This window comes from Passer domesticus, chromosome 3 (assembly GCF_036417665.1).
Source record: "Passer domesticus isolate bPasDom1 chromosome 3, bPasDom1.hap1, whole genome shotgun sequence".
Taxonomy (NCBI): Eukaryota; Metazoa; Chordata; class Aves; order Passeriformes; family Passeridae; genus Passer; species Passer domesticus.
This window is the reverse complement of record NC_087476.1, coordinates 21,588,845-21,595,980: the sequence shown is the minus strand read 5'-3', so window position 1 is coordinate 21,595,980 and position 7,136 is coordinate 21,588,845. Positions and strand designations below refer to the sequence as shown.

The window sequence follows — 7,136 nt, the reverse complement described above, 5'->3', positions numbered from 1 at the left end:
TCATCATACTTAAAAATCACTTCAAATTAAAATGTGAAGAAATTATAAGGCAGGTTTTCAACCCTTGAACTCATAGCAAAAAACAAGTTTGTTTATTTATTTATTAATATATAAAAAGAAATTAAACCCCACCTAATTTCAAAGTGATTATATCTGTGATGTCCCAAAGCAATTAATTTTGTTTTAAATTCTTAACATTGGAGGAGACATTACTAAATAGGAAATAGCTACCACTGGATTGAGGGGAGTTGTTTCATAAAATCAACTCTCAGAGTGCATAATTTATGAGAACTGAGCATCTTTCTCAGAAGTCAATGACTCAATGAATTTCATAAGCTATTCTTCTGGTAAAAAAACCCCACTGCTTTTCCAGAGCCTAATATATACTACTATATATCATTGCCACCTATAAGCCTAGATATTATCAGTTAACATTAATATATTTGTAGGCTACTTTAAGTCTATTAGGACTTTCTGATTATTTAGTTAAAATTTTTATTTTGAATCAAAGATAATGTTTTATAAATATCACAGTGAGAGAATCCAGTCCCACAAAGCAGTTAACATCTCCCACTGCAATTAAAGCAAATCAGAATTGAGGCTCATGAGACCTCTGAGGACTGGGCACAAACACCAGCAAGATAACTTTTTCCCCACTTACTGTCTAAATTCATTACAAACAAGATTCTCTTCTCTTGAGAGGACAGTTTCTAATTTAAAACCTGATTATCATCTCATTAGTTTTAGCTAGTAACTTAGCCTTTAAAAATTCTTACATACTTCTTTATGTATTTTATAAAAAGAAGAGGCTAAAGGAAACTGTATTGAATTGGGAGTTAGGGTTCATCACTGGCATTTGTAACAGTGTTCTTAGTTTTCACATTTTCCCTTTTTTGCCCACTTTTGCTTGCCTCCTTTTGCTTGCCTGTCATCATTATGCACCTAGTCTTCCTCTGTACCTATCTTTTCTGGGTGCAGCTTCTAAAGAGAAAATATTTTAATGTCTAAATAATATAAACATACATATATATATATATATATATAAAAATATATATATATATATATATACAGACACATTTATACAAATAAACAATGCCGATATGTGAATTCCTACAACTTCAGTCCATCCTTCCTGACTTCACCCTTCAAATTTACACTTCTCATCAGACTGTATGTTAGGCAATGAATTATTTGCTTCCTTATTATAGTCTTATTTTCTCACACCACTAACCACTACTAGGAAACAACCTGAATTCAGTTGTATGTATGTATTTTTGCCTCAATATTGTTACCTAATAATCATAGTGTTTTATGAATGTTTTAAAAAAATCTCTGCAAGTGTGGCATTAGTTAAAGCTCCAAATTAGAAGGGAAAAGACAGCAGAATAAACAGCTGGGGTCATAGCTACCGCTATAGATTAAAGAAATTAGAAAAGCCACCCCCTCTCTACAAGATTAATTGAGAAGGTTTTGCTTCAGTACAGTAGATCTTTTTCAAAGAAAAACACCAGCTTAGTAGAAGTTCAAAAAGGCTGTTGTAGTGCAACACAATAGATGATAAAAGTCATGCTTTGCTCCTGGACTTCCCCATGGGCTGCTGGCATCTGTTGCATTTCCTGCAGCACCCAAAAGAACCTAAACCTGAACATTACTTTTTCTTTTACTTGAACAAGATAGGCAATGTAAGAAATCAGCTCTGACAAAGGGTAAAATCATGCTGTCTTCAGCTTTGCCGTCAGGATCATCTTTCCCTGGAATGAAGAAAATGGGTATACTGTAAGGAACTCTGGAATTCTAGAGCTTCTCAAAGCACAGCTGAGGGAGATCACATTGCTCAGCTCAGAGACATCCTTTCTCGTTTCTAATATCTGCAGAGATGGAGAATCCACTGCCTCTGGGCAACCTGTGACAGGGTTTGGCCAATCTCACCATGAAAAACCTTTTCTCCTCTACTTCTAAGCTTTGTTTGTTGCCTCTACCCGTGACCATGCAAAACTGTGAAGAGTCTGTTTTCACTACATCCCTCCTTGCACTGGGGAGTTCCAGGCAGTATAGTAAGATCTTCTTCTCCAGACTGAGCAAACCCAGATCTGAACCTGTCCTGTGTGCCCCAGATGGATTGCTATTGGATAGCTTGTAAAAAGCCAACATGACAGAGGTGTCTTTGCCCCCACCATCTGTATGGCTCACATACTCCGGCACAACTAAAGACTCTGAAATTAAAATCGTCTCACTAACAGTTTACCTCAAGAGAAAGGACAAAATACAGAGAGACTGAAAAAACTTGAATTCCTTTTCCAGTAGATTCTATGCTATAAACCACGTTGCCATTGATGCACAGACTTTCTTCCTTGTGCATGTCAGGATCTCTTCACTAATGCATAGCAAGTTTTGTAATGTTATCAGCTATAACAAAATTTTCTTGTTACATTTTTAATCAAATTAATTACAAAGAAAACAAACAGTATCAACTGAAAGCAAAGGGAAAAGTTTATTTAACTTGTAATATCTGATTAGTAAAACTTCAGGCTGTAATGTTCAGTTACAGATTTGTAACTGATTCTGATTTCTGTCTTCTTGACTGCTATTGGATATCTCAGACTTTTATTAGAAATGGGAAAGCAGATTTTTTTACTTGCACATTTATGTAATGAGATAAAGTTACTCAGTATAATAAAAAGTTTGTATTTTACCATTTCAATAGTTGAAGAATTACATTTATAGATGGTCTTGAGCATGAATCAATTTAACAAAATGTGAGTGGCATGATGGTGGCTTGAACATTTAATGGAGCAATATGTATGTGAGAGGGAGCTGATGAAAATATCAGTGACACAGAGGGTTCCTCATCATGGTTTAGTGAATTAGATAATTTCCTTTCATATCCTTTGTATCTAGCTTCCAGCGTTAAACGTTCCTTTTCATGCAGTGCTGCTGATGCAAAGATCTTCCATAGCACAGACTAGGCCACAATCTCTCCTTTATGTGTGTTAACCAAAAATTATTACTATTGAGTCCATCTGCTGTCTTTGTTAACAGCTATTTGTTGCAGAGGGAACCCCGCTGGAACAGAAAAGACAGATTAATGGGGAAAATGAAATGACTCTTTACTGCTCTGTCATCTATGCCTGCTGAGTCCTGCTATTTCAGCTCGCTACCCAGGTTGGGATGACCTCCGCAGCTGATGCAGGGAAAGGGGAAAAAGCTGAGTGAGAGCAAAGGGAGATAAGAGCAAATCACACAATGGAAGTCAATTTGTCTTGTTTAAAGGAATGGTGTGGAAAGTAGTGTGGATTGTATTATGGATGGAAGTAATTGTTTGGGGAGCAAGAAGAAATCCCTGCCTTGCCTTAAAATCTTAACTCCTTTTAGGACAAAGAATTTGTTTTTCTCTAAGTTTTTAGACCTTTCAGAGAATTTAGCAATCTTTTTGTAATCATTTACTTTAATAATCAAATTAGGTGAGAAGCATTCATGACAGGGATCCAAAGAGGATTCACTTACTTCCAGTTTACTGTACAGACAGGATTGTAAATAATATCTTCTGATTTCAGTTCTTTACATGTTAAAAGTATGCCCTGAAATAAATTAATGACCTTAAAACACCATTACAAGACTAAATGCCTTGTGTATTTGCACAGGTTTACACAGTAATTTGGAAATGTTGGTCTGATGTATTTTTTGTTGGTTTAGATGGATATGTTACAGCTGATCCTGATGATGCAGAGGGATCAAGTGCTGATTAACCTGTTCTTTTGTTGTTCATTTCTATCTGGATTAAACTAGGCCCCTGAATATGCTCATTTAAATAGCAGGTGGCATGTTGCTGTGCTGAAGAGCATCTAAAGCAGAGCGGATACGAATGACTTCCACCACGCACGACACCCCCACAGAGTTTCAATTTGACACTACAGTCACATGGCTTTAAAAAGTCTGACCCCAAATCACAGCTTAGACTACATTGTTGTAATGGATATAGTCTGAAATTGCCTGAAAATATTGATTGCCCAAGCCATACTGCTTGTAAGACTGAGAGATTCACCTGGAGTTATAATTCTCATTTTTCTGGGTTACTCCCAACTACTTAAAAGATGCAGGGTTTGAGGGTTTTTTGAATTTTTAAAATATATTTTTTGTCTATCATATTCATATGATGTATCAGCTTCTTCATGATCACATAATGAAGTGGTTTAAAATGTCTAAAACATTTAACCTCAGACCACATTTAAAAAGCAGACCACTGCCTCCATTCTCAAGGAAACTCCAAAGTGGAGGTTACATTTATAAATTACTTTAGGGAGTTATACCACTACAAAAATTTAACAGATCTGTCTTGAGATTCAAGTTAGTTGATTTCTTTCTTTTTCTCAAAAATGTTAAGCAACATATCGGAAAAAAAAACCCTCAAGAAAATTGCAATGAGGTGGTGGCAATAGATTTTACAGATACTAGTATCTTCTTCTGTTGATGGCCTGTGTACATAGAATTAAGTACACTCTGATTCACAAAGAAATAATGTGTAAATGAAATTCAATAAATTGTATCATTTAATACTTCAGTGACACTAACATCTTGTAGATTGCTGAATCAAAATTTATATTCTGGCCATGTTAATTTGGGAGTTGCTATCCAAAGGTTTACAATTAGAAAGTATTTTTTGTGGCAGACACCTGACAGACTTCCATTTAACTATCCACTATTCCTGACCTCTTACTCAGAACAACTTGCACAATATACTACTTGGCTTTTTTAAACAGTGGCTTTCTAGCTGCACTGAATATTTTCCAGAGTGTCTTCTGCCTGGCCTGTGACTGATGGGTTTGTGAAGGTTTTTTGCTGAAATAAACACATGCAAATACCAGCTTCTTCAAGGCATGATGACCTTTTACACAGGATTTCAGTAAATTAAAATTTTAAACCCCAAATCCATACAGCTATCTCTTCAGTATTGCATGTACTTATAAATATTTCAAAAACTAATATCAGAACAAAATCAGGTTGACCTGGAAAGATGTAATGCATATATGAATGGGATTAGAAATGTTATAAAAATAAAAAAAGAGTATCAACTTCTATGCCTAAGTGTGAGGTAAATTATCCTCATCTTAGTTCTTTCACAGCAATAAATAGACAGTGCTGATGATCTTTCCTGGGCACAGAATTATCACAAAGTCTTCCACTACAAGAGCCCAGCCATTATGGTTACAGTGTGACGTCCATGAAAATGACCGCACCAGTCTCAGAAATAGACAGACTTTAAACTTGGCATTTCTGTATTGTTGAAGTGCAATATTTTCATTTTTCCTGAGTCCTTTTGAAAGTGATATCAGGACTGAATGCGAGTCTGGTTTTGGAAATGGCTGATTAAGTAATACCGAAATCTGACACAGCTCTTGACACAATTCTAAGCATTTTCTTAATTCAGGAGAAAATAAAAGGGGATTACTATCATTATATATATATATATATATGATTAAACTACTTTTGTTATGAAATAATTTTGCATGTTTTGGCTTAAGGATCAGAGATTTCAAAGGAAGTTGAAAAATTAACAAACACATGATTTAATGATGCTCAGTTTAAACATGAGAGCAATGCAAAAGAAGTAAAGGACCTAAAATCAAAATGCTGCATAGATGAGGTTATCTGTCTTGGCCAATTCATTTTTGAACAGCAATAGTATTAAAGTAAACCAAATGCTTATCTGAGTTTCCTGGTACACTTACATAATCTGATTCTGTATATATCAGCTGAAGAGCAAAGCAATCAAACAGTTTTCAGATACTTAAGCAGAGTAAGGAGATGAGTAATGGCCAGTGGGGATTTGTTATGAACCAAATATGTCAACCCAGTCAGATGTCCTCCTGTGACAGGCTTCCAGCCCTTTTGGATAAAGGGAAAAGTAGGCAAGTTATGTCTTGAATATAATAAAGCTTTTTGATATTTTTTTCAGATTACATTCTTATGAATAACTAAGTGAAAGGATTAGAAAGTGTATGCAAACTGTTTGGAGAACTGTATCCTGTAGGATCTACTGTGTGAGATCCTAAAGAGATCTGCTCTGGCTTTTGGGAATAAATAAATATTTATTGTAATAGAGACACACCTTATTTTTTATGATACCAGTAAATTTGCACTGAATTCAATGTTCTAACAAATGAGAAGGCTGTTCTGTGTAAAACCGTGGTGCTATTCAGTGGGGTTATGTGCAAGGATCCTAGTCAGAAGCAGTTCAACAAATATACAAACAGGAACAACTGACCAGTTGTTCATACAGACTGAAGGCAAGATGCTGGGGAGCAGTACCATGGAAAGGGACCTGGGGGCTCTGGTCAATGACACTGAGTCTGAGTCAGCAGTGCCCTGGCAGCCAGGAGGGCCACCCTGTCCTTGGGAACATCATTGGGACAGCATTGCCTGCCAGGCAAGGGAGGGGATTGTCCTGCTCTGCTCTGCCCTGGGGTGGCATCACCTCGAGTGCTGGGGGCAAGTTTGGGTGCCACAATGTATAAAAGACATTAAATAATTTGAAAGTGTCCGAAGGAAGGCTATGAAGGTGATCAAGGGCCTTGAGGGGAAGCTGTATGAGGAGTGGCTGGGGTCACTTGGTCTGTTCAGGCTGGAGGAGACTGATGGGGGACTTCATTGCAGTTACAGCTTCTTCTGAGGGAAAGAGGAGGGGCAGACCCTGATCTCTTCTCTGTGGTGACCAGTGACAGCACCTGAGGGAATGGCCTGAAGTTGTGTCAGGGGAGATTTAGGTTAGATATTAGAAAAAGTTTTTTCACCCACTGGGCACTGGAACAGGCTTCCCAGGGAAGTGGTCACAGCACCAGGACTGATAGAGTTCAAGAAACATTTGGACAGCAGTCTTGGACATGTGATATGACTCTTGGGGCTGTCCTGTGCAGGGCTAGGAATTGGATTTCAATGACTGTTGTGGGTACGTCACAATTCAGGACATTCTACAATTCTATGATCGGGACTCACACAGAAAATTAATTCTAGGCCTAGCGAAGCACAAGATAGACCTGAACTAGACACATTATGCAAAAAAATCACACAAAGTGGACAATTGCCTTAATACCATTCTAGGTGGTATGGCCCAGTAGTTTAGCCTGCAAAATATACGATGC

The 7,136-nt window shown here is 37.1% G+C and overlaps 1 long non-coding RNA gene across 1 annotated transcript; it reads right to left on the bottom strand.

Annotated features, from left to right (window-relative positions):
• Positions 1-2,200: 2,200 nt before the first annotated feature.
• LOC135297951 (uncharacterized) lies at positions 2,201-6,933 on the bottom strand. Its single transcript, XR_010359893.1, has 3 exons — positions 6,793-6,933; positions 5,727-5,883; positions 2,201-3,063 (listed from the first exon to the last, which is right to left on the bottom strand). It is a non-coding gene; the product is annotated as an uncharacterized LOC135297951 (long non-coding RNA).
• Positions 6,934-7,136: the final 203 nt, after the last annotated feature.